This window comes from Cynocephalus volans, chromosome 14, assembly GCF_027409185.1.
Source record: "Cynocephalus volans isolate mCynVol1 chromosome 14, mCynVol1.pri, whole genome shotgun sequence".
Taxonomy (NCBI): domain Eukaryota; kingdom Metazoa; phylum Chordata; class Mammalia; order Dermoptera; family Cynocephalidae; genus Cynocephalus; species Cynocephalus volans.
In genome coordinates, this window is record NC_084473.1 from 93,529,547 (window position 1) to 93,542,401 (window position 12,855).

The 12,855-nt window shown below is 43.2% G+C and overlaps 1 long non-coding RNA gene across 1 annotated transcript; it reads left to right on the forward strand.

Annotated features, from left to right (window-relative positions):
• Positions 1–2,348: 2,348 nt before the first annotated feature.
• LOC134362458 (uncharacterized) lies at positions 2,349–9,613 on the forward strand. The gene is made up of 4 exons (XR_010021634.1): positions 2,349–2,528; positions 4,252–4,323; positions 5,933–6,002; positions 9,554–9,613. It is a non-coding gene; the product is annotated as an uncharacterized LOC134362458 (long non-coding RNA).
• Positions 9,614–12,855: the final 3,242 nt, after the last annotated feature.

Here is a 12,855-nt window from a genome sequence, read left to right on the forward strand (position 1 = left end):
AGGCAGTCCTCATTAATGAGTGCGCCCCCTCTTGCAACAGCCTGAATAAAATCATCTCTTTCATTGCCCAGTACATTTTTGTCTTTCACAGACATAAAATAAATCCTTTATTTTGGACATAAAGAAGTGTACAATTTTTATTAGAACACAATTTATTCTTTCTTCCCCCACTAAGAAAATGTTGAAAAATATTTAAAGAACGCCAGTTTGAAGGGATGCCAAATTATTCACCAGCAGAGGGTACCCATGGCTCAAGCTGTCTTGACCAGCTATCTCAGATAAGGACTGTGGAGCAGACATCTTTGAAAGAAAATTCATCCCCTTGTGGTGACAAGTAAGGAAGTTTTTGTTTTGTTTCGTTTTGTCTTTTAAAGCAAAACCTCTCCAAGTGTACCATAGTTTTACACTTCTAGAGTAACCATCCATATTCCAATGTCTAGGGCTAGTTCTTCTCTATATCTGCAGCTCTTCAAATGCCAAGCATCTAGCTTTGCCCAGTTTTTTTGATACTAAGGGGGGTAAATGCATTTATAGAACTAGTCTCATGCCATATTGTCAGATTTTTTTATATTATTGCTACATCTATTTCTAACTTCTTTTTATACTGTGACCACTGTATGTATGTTACTATGCTTCAAACCATTATAAATCATGGATGGCAAATAACACGGAAATACTGTGGGATGGTCACCGTTTGATAGCACAGTGACCTTTCTCAGCAGGGACATGGTGAGTAGATGCACTCTTCAGTCTGTTAATGAGGCATGTCACTGAATCATCCTGATACTTTCACATGGCTGCTACATTCGCAGATTCTTCTAGTAATCTGCTGGGCAGCCTCAGGACTCAATCATCAGGATTTTTGGAATCGTTTTGATTTTCCCATGCTGAACTATAGGGGTTTTAGGAATACAAAATGCTATAATATTGCACATGCATTGGTAATTTCTTCCCTAACCCATCAAAGGGGATCCAGTTTTGCCCTGGGCTGGGACAAAGTGATTTGGAGGCTGGTTGCTTCATCAAAGAAGCTGCTGAATCTGGAAAACTGGGCTGAGAAAAAAGTGTGATTCATCTTGAAAACTGCCTGGAGTTCCCCCTCTTTGTAGATGCAGGATATAAGTTCAGACTAGACTAATAACAACGCCTGTTGTAGTGATCAGAGCGGAAAGAACACTGACTGCCACAGTCCTGCCGTCTCAAGCTCCTGTTTTACTGGTGCTTTGGGGGCAGCAAAGCCAAATCCACCAGCATCTAGTTACCCACCATGTGGTTGCTGTGGTATGTTTGTGTCATTAGGTAGCACAGGGGAAAGGCAGCCTCTGCCCAGTGTCTCACCTACACGTACAAAGAATGAGAGGTTATGTGGTGTAGCAGAAAGACATCTGAGCAGAGCCACCCGAGCCACCGAGTCTTCAACTGTCACTTTCAGGTAGGGAGATTTTGGAAGAGTCATTTCCCTTCGTTAGGACTGTTTTTCTTCATCTATAAAATAAAGAGACCAGATCAAATGACCTTGGAAGCCCCTTCTAAATCCAGTTTATGCTCATCGATCACTTTGGAAGTGCTGTAAAAGGTTTCATTGAGAGTGACCTAACAGGGTTATTTCTAATAGCAGGGTTAATATTAGGCCTGGGTGTTTCTGACAAAATGGGGCTTATCTATCATTCTTCCAAGACATATTTATTGAGCACCAACTAGGCACTTGATAAAACAATGAGGAAAATAAAGATCCCGACCCTGCATGGAACTTACATTTTACAAGACACAGAGCTGAAATAAACATAATAAAAAAACAAACGACTGTAAGAGGCAACACTTTATTTATTTTAATAATTCCAGCAAAAGTGCCTATCCAAGTAGCTATCCCAAACCAACGTTGAATGCTTTGACTAGCTATTGCTTTCTTTAGGCAACTCACTAGATGCTCAGTCGTGGAAAGGCGGAGGGGGTTGGCCAGGAGGAAGCGTGGATTCTTGCCTTAACTAAGATTTTTGTTTAAAAATAACAAAGCCACTTTAAGAGAGATTAAGCAAAAACGGGGACCTTACGCTCAGGATCCAGGAGTGTGTCTAGAACCTCAAGTGGGACCCAGCACGAAGACCGCGCGCGCACATGCGCAGTCCAGGTCCGCGCAGGGGGGGGCCGCACCCCCGCGCGGGACTTCGGTGGAGCATGCGCGTCCCGGGGCCACGCCGGCCGCGCGTCAGGCCGGCCCCGCACGAGGGCCGAAAGCTGCGCTGGGCGCCTGCGCGGCCGGGGTCTTCCTTCTCCGTGGGCCCGGGCTTCTTCCACCACGTCCCACTGGGCACATCAAGTAGCTGATGTTCCACACTAAATATATTTCACTACTATAAAAAAGAAAGTTAAAGATTTACAGTTTAGTTCTGCACCCGCCCGAGTCCCGGAGCCCAGAGCTCAACTCACCGAAACCGTCAGCCGACGCCTCTGATTGCTTCCTCCGCCAAAGGGCCCCGGCTGAAATCAATCCGATGATGGCATCTGATCAGGTTTACTCAAGGGGCCAGGTAAGAACCCGAGCCGCCTTGGGGACCAGCTGTGAATCTCAGAGCAGACACACATTCTCCATTAGCCGCCTCTGAGGAGGCCAATTTCAGCAGGATCGTTAAAGTTGACGATTCTGCAAATGTCTTTTTGTCTGCTGTGCTGTGTGTTGGGGGAAGCAGGGAGGTGTAGTTTTCTTCTGAAACGCAATGAAGCTCTAGGCAAAGAAAGGCAGTAAGATAATCCCACACTTGACCTTAGACTGACCGTGAAATTCCAACAGTTAAGACTTTTAAGAGAGATTCAGGAGGAAAAGAGAGCTTGGGGTAACTACTGAAAAACTTAAAAGTCAAGAGGTGGGGAAAGGAGGTCAAAAGTTATGTTCACAATAAACCAGAGAAAGCGCAGAAGACCAAGGTTAGGGGTAACCCACCCCCAAAATTTAACCAGTATCACCATCTGGGCTTTGGGGGGGGCTGGCTGGTAGGGGATCCGAACCCTTGACCTTGCTGTTAACAAGGCTATGCTCTAACCCCCTGAGCTAACCGGTCTCTGAAAGTTGTTTTAAGAGGCTGGACCACAATGCTGTGTGCCGGGGCATCTGCCTGTATCCAGCATGTTCTGTGAGGAGGCCCTCAGTCCTGCCTGGGGAGAAGTGCAGGTTGCAGACCTGCTAAGAGCCCTAGATCTATAGATACACAAACCACCGGCTGAGAGGCTGAAGCTCCTTGTCCCAGAATTAGCAGGAGGGCTGAGCTTGAGCCCTGGTGTCCTGATCCCCAGCCCTGAGCTCTGCCTTACCACCCACTACATAGATGTAAGTAGACTTATCTGGGAAAACGTGGTGTCATTTCTAAATTCTGAAGGCTATTTCTAAATGGTTTGCTGACATTAATAGTTTAGAAACATAGTACTTACATTTTGCTGTATTTCTTTTCCATAAAAGTAGAGTTTATGCTCAGTGGGTTTTGTTTGTTGAACTGTTTCTTGTTATTTGGCACAAACCCACAATCGATCTACATAACCACCAGATCTGGGGGAAATGGCTTTTTGGCAGTTTCACATCATAAAAACTTCTTGCTATTATTAAACAGAAAAAAAATGCCTGTGAGCTCAAACAAGGAGAGCGGTCTTCGTGAGATTGGAGGGGAGTTTTGTAATGTGTAGGTCATGGCCACACGAGATGTTTGCTTCCTCTGTTTCTCTCCAGTTCTTTCCCATGCGGTAGGGATTGAGTGCATCTCTTCTAGGTGAGCCATTGTCCTCCCCTGAGAGGAGAAGCTCAAGGGATCAGGAATGTCTCAGCTCAGCAAGGGAGATGTCAGAATAAGGTTATTCTTGCCCTTCCCCAAGGCTTTAGCCTTGAGCAACGGGACATCATGACCTCCTCCCTTTTATGGAGTGAAAGGGCCTTGTGTGTGGTGACAAGGATACCTCGGGGGACAGGAGGTTTCGGTTCCACTTTCTGCTCACCACAGACCTGCCAAGTCACCTTGGCAAGTCCCTTTGCTTGCACTCCTGTTGACTCTTTGCAGATGCTGACAGCGGAGCTGAGGAAGTGCCTATCCCACGTGCCCCAGCCTGCTCCGCAGAGGGCTTGGTCGTGGAAGGAAGACCTGAAGGCTGGTAGCTTCCCACAGTGGGAGACAACCACCCTGGCAGGCAACGGCCCAACTGGAGAAAACCCCGTGTCTCAGACCTTCTGTGAAGTTTGACTTCCCTTTCCTCCCATCCTCTTTCTCCAAGGGGACTGAGACCAGAGCGGGAAGTGAGGGTGACTCTGAACAAGGGAACTTCAGTGACTTGGTATCTCCACAGGTGAAACTCTCCTCACTTGTATGTCATTTGTGCCTTGAGTGATTGTGCAGTTGAGATGGTAGAAGAAACTTTCATTGGAGCAAAAACAGAGGGGCAGGGGCCAAAGCCAGAAAGCTAGCTTCTGGAGGAGAGAATCCTGGCTTTCCAGATGGAAGCATCAGGTGGGGGAGAAGGAGGGACCATAGGTGCTTGGAAACAGTCATCCATTCATTATTGAGTAAATACCTGCCTAGGTTGTCACCAAGCTCGGCACTGGGGAGAGAAGTGGCTAAAACACAGACCTGTCCCCAGGCGCTCACAGGACAGGGACAGCCACATAATACCATGCTAGGACATCAGGTAAGGCTTCCTATAAAGCCGAGGATGTGTAGGAGTTTGGCAGATGTAGGGAGGATGAAGGGGTGGGGAGAAGGGTGGGCATTTCTAGCTGAGGGACAGCCACGAAGGTGACGATCCTGGAAGGGCATGCATGTGTGTGCAGGGCTCTGCCTCTCAGGGTGGCTTGAACCCAGTAGTGGCAGTGCTGGGAGGTGAGGCTAGAGAGGTGGCCACATCTGCCGTAGTGATGGGTTCAGATTTTACCATCCAGTTATGAAGCTGCTGTGATAGTTCAGGTAAGAGATGATGAGGACCTCAAATAACAGTGGCAATGGAAGTAGAGAGTGAAGGAGGTTAAGAAATACTAAGGAGGAGGGCCGGCCTGTGGCTTACTCGGGAGAGTGTGGTGCTGCTAACACCAAGCCAAGGGTTAAGATCCCCTTACCAGTCATCTTTAAAAAAAAAAAAAAGAAATACTAAGGAGGGCAGGCAAGAAAAGTTAGTGATTAATGGATGTCTTTGACTCAGGTGAAAAACTAAACAGGCAGTGGTTCAAGACAGACTCTTATCTCTCTCTCTAAGGGTCCCACACAAGGGTTCGAGGTCAGCAGTGGCTCTGCTCCACACAGTCACTCAGAGGCCCAGCCAGGCTCATGATAGCCTTGCCATCTCCCATACGTGACTTCCAAAGAGGTTCTGTTTGGTACCATCCAGCTAGAAAGAAAGGGACAAAGGGCATGTGGAAAACTCATGGGAGCGTTTGTGGAGCAAGCTGGGAAAGGACACCCATCACTGCTCATTTCTACTGGTGCACACCCCAGATTACAAGGGAGGGTGGGAAATGTGCTCTAGCCTTGAGTCCAGGAGGAAGGGAGGACCAGATTTTGGTGGACAGCCAGCAATCTCTGCCCTGACAAGTTTCATCAAAACAGGGACATTTGAAGGGGAAAGTAGATCTCAGAGTTCAGCTCAACTCCCACATGTCTGAGACCTTTCAGAATTCTCCAAACCTCCCATAGCCAGCATCTCACTCTGAGGACTGCCCCCACCCCAGCTCCTGGGAATCTGGAGCAGTGAATCAGAAGCCCTGGGGCCACATTAGAAGTTTCTTTTTCTTTCTTTTTTTTTTTTTGAGTCAATTATGAGCATCTATGGCTCTGTTCTTAAAGCCAAGTCCTCCTTCTGTGAGGGTACTGGGGTCAGTTGTGCTAGATGTCCATTTAAAGAAAGTGCACTCAAGAAATAGCTTTCCCATTAGCAGTACTAAAATGTTATTTCTACAATTGTCAAGGAAGAGGAAGCCCAGCCTGGTGGTCGTGAAAACAAGTGTGTTCTTTCGAAAAGAGATCCCAGGAGCACTGGTAAGCATAGCAGAAGAATGGCACCTTGGACAAGTATGGGACTGCATCTCACTGTTATTTCCAAATCGCACATCATTTAGGGGCCTTGTGACCCTAACATTTTGGTTTAAAATATTGTTATAAGTGGCTCAATTTATAGTCCTATACACCTAGATTCCAGCATAAAACTCCAATAAAATCACAATCTTGACTCTTTTCAAGCAGTCAGCATTCCCGTACCAAGAGATGGATTGCCCACATCATGGATTATCTGGCTTGTTTCTCTTCTTTCTCCTTGTTAGGTCATTTAGTGGTTTCTTTGTACTTAGCACACACAGAGGCCAGGAAAGACAAGACTGACGAAATTCAGTTCCAGCTGGAAGTGTTGGTAGTCAATAGTGAAATATGAGGATGAGGAGGCTGGATCTAATGCTTTGAATCGAGTCCTTGCACTGTCTTCTGTACCTTGAGCATGCTCTGACACGTGAGTTACAATCAAGATCAGAGCAGGTGTTTCAGGTGAAGAGAGTAAGTTTGCTCTTTCTGGCACATCTTGTGCCCTCTTCCTGGTCAGAAACCCTCCTGCCCTTTTCTCTGGCAGATAATGCTCTAGGGTCCTGCTTGGAGAAGTAAATACACTCAGGTGTAAAGGACTTCTAAGGCTCACTAAGCAACTCATTCCAGAGGTAACTGCTTTTTAACCCTAATGCCCCAAGCAAAAGGAATCAACCTTTAATTCCAGAAGTTGAGGCATGTAAACAGCAAGCTCTCTCAGGCAAGAGCTGTAAATTACTGAGCAGGGAGTTCCTTGAGTTCATGAAAATGGGCTACATGGATGGCAGCCTCTGCCTATGTCCAAGGTCAGCTCAGCCATTATTAATAACTACCAGGACAATCCAGTATTAATGTAAATCCCAGAATGCCCTTGACTTCTGCAGACATGTTTCTCTATTTACGTAATTTTTCCCATGATTTGTTTTTTCAAGAAGAAGCTTAGGATATAACATCTTAGGTGGTACAGTTTGTGTGCACAGTGCTAGGGGAAAAGGCCTCCATAGCCAGCTGTTAAGCAAACAGACACAGTTGGTCTCCTTGCTTCTTTGTTCCACTTCCCTTTTCTTTGGTGCACCTTAGAGAGGCTGGTTAGAGCTTTTTATACACGTCTAAAGTGAGTGTATTCAGGCAAAGGAGTGGGCCGAAAGGAAAGGAAAATGAGAGCAAAGTGATGAAAAGCCAATAGGAAAATTTTGTGGGGAATGATTTTTAATGATCACCACTATGAGGGAATTATTTGTTTTGTAAAACTATAACTCTATTGCACATACACACGCAGCACTATAACTCCATTTAACAATGTTTATGCAAATTCCACTTAGGATAGCATCTAATACTTAGGAATAAGATTAACAAAATAAGTGCAAGATTTCTATGCTAAAAACTACAAAATATTGTTGAAAGAAATTAAAGTAGACCTAGATAAGTAAAATATACCTTGTGTTCATGGATTGGAATGGTTAATATTATTAAGATGGCAGTACTGTCCAAAGTGACCTACAGATTCAGTGAAATTACTGTCAAAATCCTAACTGGCTTTTCTAATGAAATTGATGATCTGATCTCAAATTCTTAGAAATGCAAGAAACCCATAGTAGCTAGAATGATCTTGAAAAAGACAAAGTTGAAGGACTCACACTTCCTGATTTCAAAACTTGCTACAAATCTACAACGATCAAGACTGTGTAGTAGTGGCATAAGCATAAACATATAGATCAATGGGATAGAATTGAGAGCACAGAAATAAACCTTTACATTAAGGTCGATTGGTTTTTGACAAACGTGCCAAGACTATTTAATGGGGAAATGCTAGTCTTTTCAATAAATTGTGCTGGAATAACTGAATATCCACACGTGAAAGAATGAAGTTGGACCCCTTCCTCACACCATACACAAAAGCTAACTTGAAATGGATACAAAATATAAATGTAAGACTTAAAACTATAATCGCTTAGAAACACACATAGGTATACACCTTTGTGACCTTGGATTAGATAATGGTTTTTTATATGTGACATCAAAAGTATGCAACAACAAAAGAAAAGTAGATGAACTGGACATCATAAAAATTAAAAACATTTGTGCTTCAAAGGAAAGACAGTAAAAAGTAAAAAGACAACACAATGGGAGACAATTTTTGCAAATTTTATATCTGATAACGGACTTTGTTATGGACGGAACTGTGCTCCCCTCAAATTCATAAGTTGAAGCCCTAACCCCCAATGTGACTATTTGGAGAGAAGGCATCTAAGGAAGTAATTGAGGTTAAATGAGGTCATAAGGGTGGGGTCCTAGTCCAATCAGACTGGCGTCCTCATAAGAAGAGAGACAGAGACACCAGGGATGGATGTGCACAGAGAAAAGGTTCTGTGAGGTCACATCCAGAAGGTGGCCATCTGCAAGCCAAGGAGAGAGCCCTCACCAAAAAACAAAACCTGGAGGCACCTGGATCTCAGAGTTCCAACCTCCAGAACTGTAAGAAAATTAATTTCTCTTGTTTAAGCCACTCTTTCTGTGGTATTTTATTATGGCAGCCCAAGTAGACTAATACAGACTTGTATCTAGAATATATAAGAACTATTATAACAATAAAATGACAACCCAATTTAAAAATGGGCAGGTATACAAATGACCAGTAAGCACTTGAAAAGTTGCTCAGCATCATTAGCCATTAGGAAACTGTAATTCAAGACGGTAATGAGGTACCACTTCACATGGACCATGACAGCTGTAATCAAAAGACAATAACAAGTTTTAGTAAGGATGTGCAGCAATCGGAACCCTCCATTGCTGGTGAAGATGTAAAATGATGCAGCCACTGTGGAAAACAGTGTGCTAGTTCCTCAAAAAGTTAAACTTAGAGTTTCCATTTGACCTAGTAATTTCACTCTTAGGTATGTGTCTAAGAGAAGTGGAAACATATGTCCACAAAAAGTTTTTGCATGAATGTTCATAGTAGCATTATGCATAATAGCCCAAAAGTGCAAAGAACCCAAATGCTCATCAACTGATAAAAGGACAAATAAAATGCAATATAGCCACAAAATGGAATATTATTTGACCATAACAGGGAATGGAGTGCTTTTAGAATATTTGATGAAAATGATCTGGAATTAGATAGTAGTGATGGTTACAACCTTGTGAATATACTAAAAAACACTGGATTGTGTAATTATTCTCATTTTTTATTTTTTGGTGGCTGGTCGGTATAGGGATCCAAACCTGTGACCTAATCAGCCAGCCCCATTTTATTTATTTATTTATTTTTATTTTTTGGATTGTATACTTTAAAAGGGTGAATTTTATGATGTGTGAGTTCTCGCTCAGTAAAGTTGTTGTTTTAAAAATGTTAAAAAAAAAGTTTGTGCAGTTATACAAACTAAAGAATTCTAAAAATGTAAATATAGTAACCAATGTATTATATTCTCCACTAAGTTAAAATACTTTGGAAAGCCTGAAGCTACTTAATTTGTTTATTTGTTTTTCTTCCCTGATTTTTCTCCCTCTTTCCTGTACAGTGAGTTAGTTCTGTGTGATGACGGGTCCTTCCTATTTTTCTCCCCTACCCAGAGCTGTGCACAGAAAGTGAGTTCTCAGCAAACAGCAAGCACTCCTCCTGCCCCTCCCCCATTCCGTTCTAAGGAGGGCAAAGGTCAAGGGGAGTGTTGGCCTGTAAGGTCCAGTGCTCGCCTCCCTCCACACGCCTGAGCAAGGCCCACCCTCCTTTTTGCAAAGATTATACCACATGGTCTCAGCCTTCAAAGAACTCACATTCAGAGGCATGAAAAGTGTGGATGATGATATCTATTTGAGGATGTGGGACTGGAGGAGCGGTGTATGGGAGATGCATTTTTCAATGTGTATAATCATGTACTGTTTGAGTTTTTACCATGTGTCATCAACAGAATTGTGTCCCTTCAAAATTCACATGTTGAAGTCCTAATCACCGGTATACCTTGAAATATTTAGAGAGGGGGCCTTTAAAGAGGTAATTAAAGTTATATTAGTCTTCTGGGTGAGCCCTAACCCAACAGGACTGGTGTCCTTAAAAGAAGAGAGACAGAGAAAGAAACAACAGGGATGGGTGCCCATGGAGAAAAGGCCATGTGAGGACGCAGCAGGAAGGTGGCCATCTGCAAGCTGAGGAGAGAGTCCTCCACCAGAAACCAAACCTGCAGGAAACTTTGATCTTGAACTTCCAGCCTCCAGAACTGTAAGAAAATAAATTTCTGTTGTCTAAGCCACCCATTCTGTGTCATTTTGTTATGGCAACCCTTTGAAGAACAATCCGTCATGTAAACATGTTTTTGTTTTTGTTTTTTCTCCCATAAGGATAATTACAGTAATACAAAATAATTTAATAATCTAATTTAAAAACATGAAAAAATAATGAATGAATGAATGAATGAAATAAGGTCATATGTTGTTAGTTATCAAATGAGTGGGATAGAGAAGACAGTAGTCTTCTTGTCCCTGCTCTCAAGTTCTGCATCCTCCACAGGGTCTTCCTCACCAGGCCCCCATGGTTTTACTCATTCTGTGCCTCCATGTCCTCTTGTCTGCTTTAAAGCCCCAGCTACAATTGGCCCGTGTTTGGGGAGGATGCCTTTCCCACCAACCTAGAACATGATCTTGCCTTCCTCCAGACTTGTAGAGAAACCCCTGCCTCCAAGCATCATTTTAACAAAGGTCTTGTCTCATTCCCATTTGCATTTTAAGTCTATGGAGACTGGACCTATCCCATTGTTTCAGTGAACAGGACTGAAGCCATATTGGGACCTATAAAAGATTTTAAAAGGATGCAGTTTTTTTCTTGGCATGCATTTCTCTGAGTTCCCTCTTTTCCCATGGTTATTTGATATTTTGAACCTTGGTTATGGGGCAAGATGACATTACTTATATGAATGTAAAGTTGTTTTCCAGTCAGCCTGGAGCTGCAGACTTGCACAAACTATTCAGACCCTAACCAAGGGAGACATCAGCAAAGCTATGCTGATTCTAACCCTCCAGCAGGGCCATGAGATAACATCAAGGATGGGAGCAGAAACCAGATAGAGCTTTGGCAAGACCTTGCACCTGGCTCCTTGCATGGAGCACCGAGCCCCCAATACTCACACCTCCTCCCTCCTGCTTTTCATTTCCCACATTCCATTCCCTCAGCCCCCTCTTTACAAACCCCTAAGTAAGCCTGAGTCTTTGAGATGGCTTTCATCTGGCCATAAGCCTTCATTATCCTTTCATCTGGCCATTATCCTAGAGATATGGGTTAGCCAACATCTCTCCTCAGGTCACTGGTATTTTTTAATAAAAGCTGACTTCCATTTTCACCAATATTTGATTTTTGAGTGGTTTGCTTTTGAAAGGGGGCAGGCAGCTGGATTTGGGCCCAATAACATCATGAGTCTAGAGGGTTCTCCCTGAAAACACTTTCGTTGTTGTTGTTGACTCATTGAGTCTAATTAGCATCTCCAACCAGAACAGGAAAGAAGACAAAACCCAGTGAATTCCTCCTACTTAGTTGCTTTGGTTAAAAAAGAAATGTCCTAATTTTTTTTTTTTAAAGATGACTGGTAAGGGGATCTTAACCCTTGACTTGGTGTTGTCAGCACCATGCTCACCCAGTGAGCCACGGGCTGGCCCTTAATTTTTATAATTGTAGGTTTGAAAGGCTAGTTCCAAGAATAGGAGTTTTGTAAATGTTTATATAGATTTAATCTTAGTCTTAAAGTATAATTTTCAGAAAGGTAAAATCATGACTATCATGCAAATATAAAATAAAAATATGGGAAAGATTTAGTTAACTCATTAATTAATGAGAATAAGATGTTGTAACTGATAAGATGCATTTGAGAAACAAGGTATGTATAGGCAATTTTATACATCGCTGGTTTAGGTATAGAACTGGCTAATGGTCAACAGGGCCATAAACCATAACCTTTGGGGTTATCTGTACCACTGGACAGAAATTAACTTGCATTTCCACCAGATAAAATTCTACAAGGTAACCTCTGTCTCTGCAGACTTACAGTATCACCTTGACAATGAAATATCCAGATCAGTATGCTGGGGTCTTAGTCTGTTTGGCTGCTATGATAAAATACCTTAGACTGGGTGGCTTATAAACTACAGAAATTGATTTCTCACAGTTCTGGAGGTTGGGAAGTCCATGATCAAGGTGCCAGCAGATTTGATGATTGGTGAGGGCCCACTTCCTGGTCCATAGGTGGCAATCTTCTCGTTGTGTCCTCACAGGGTGAAAGGGGGAAGGGGTCTCTCTGGGGTCTCTTTGTAAGGGCATTAGTGCCCTTCATGAGGACTCTGCCCCCATGACCTAATCACCTCTCAAAGTCCCCACCCCCTAATACCATCACATTGAGTGTTAGGTTTCAACATATGAATTTTGGGGGGACACAGACATTCAGACCATAGCACCTGGTGATCTCTTTTGCCCATTCCCAAGCATCTGAAACAATGCCTGATCCGTTAGGATGGGGGTTTAAGGGTATACCAAACTGAGAAATGGGAGTAAGTGCTACCAGTGGCCCAACCCTTCACTGTAGTTGTTAGGCAATGGGCAGGAATCTGTAGATTTTGGTTACTCATCTTCTGACACCCCCAAGTAACTGAAATAGATAATTCAAAGTCAGCATCTGTCTTCCTAAGGGTAAGGTGAGGAAATCATAGGCCACAACCCTCTAGAATAAAATTAATCATTCCCACCTCTAAATTGTTTTCCCTAAACTTACTCTATCATTTTTATAAGTTCTGCCCAGTCTTTAAAATTTTTTAAAAAGTTTGTGTTTATCAAAGTACACACTGT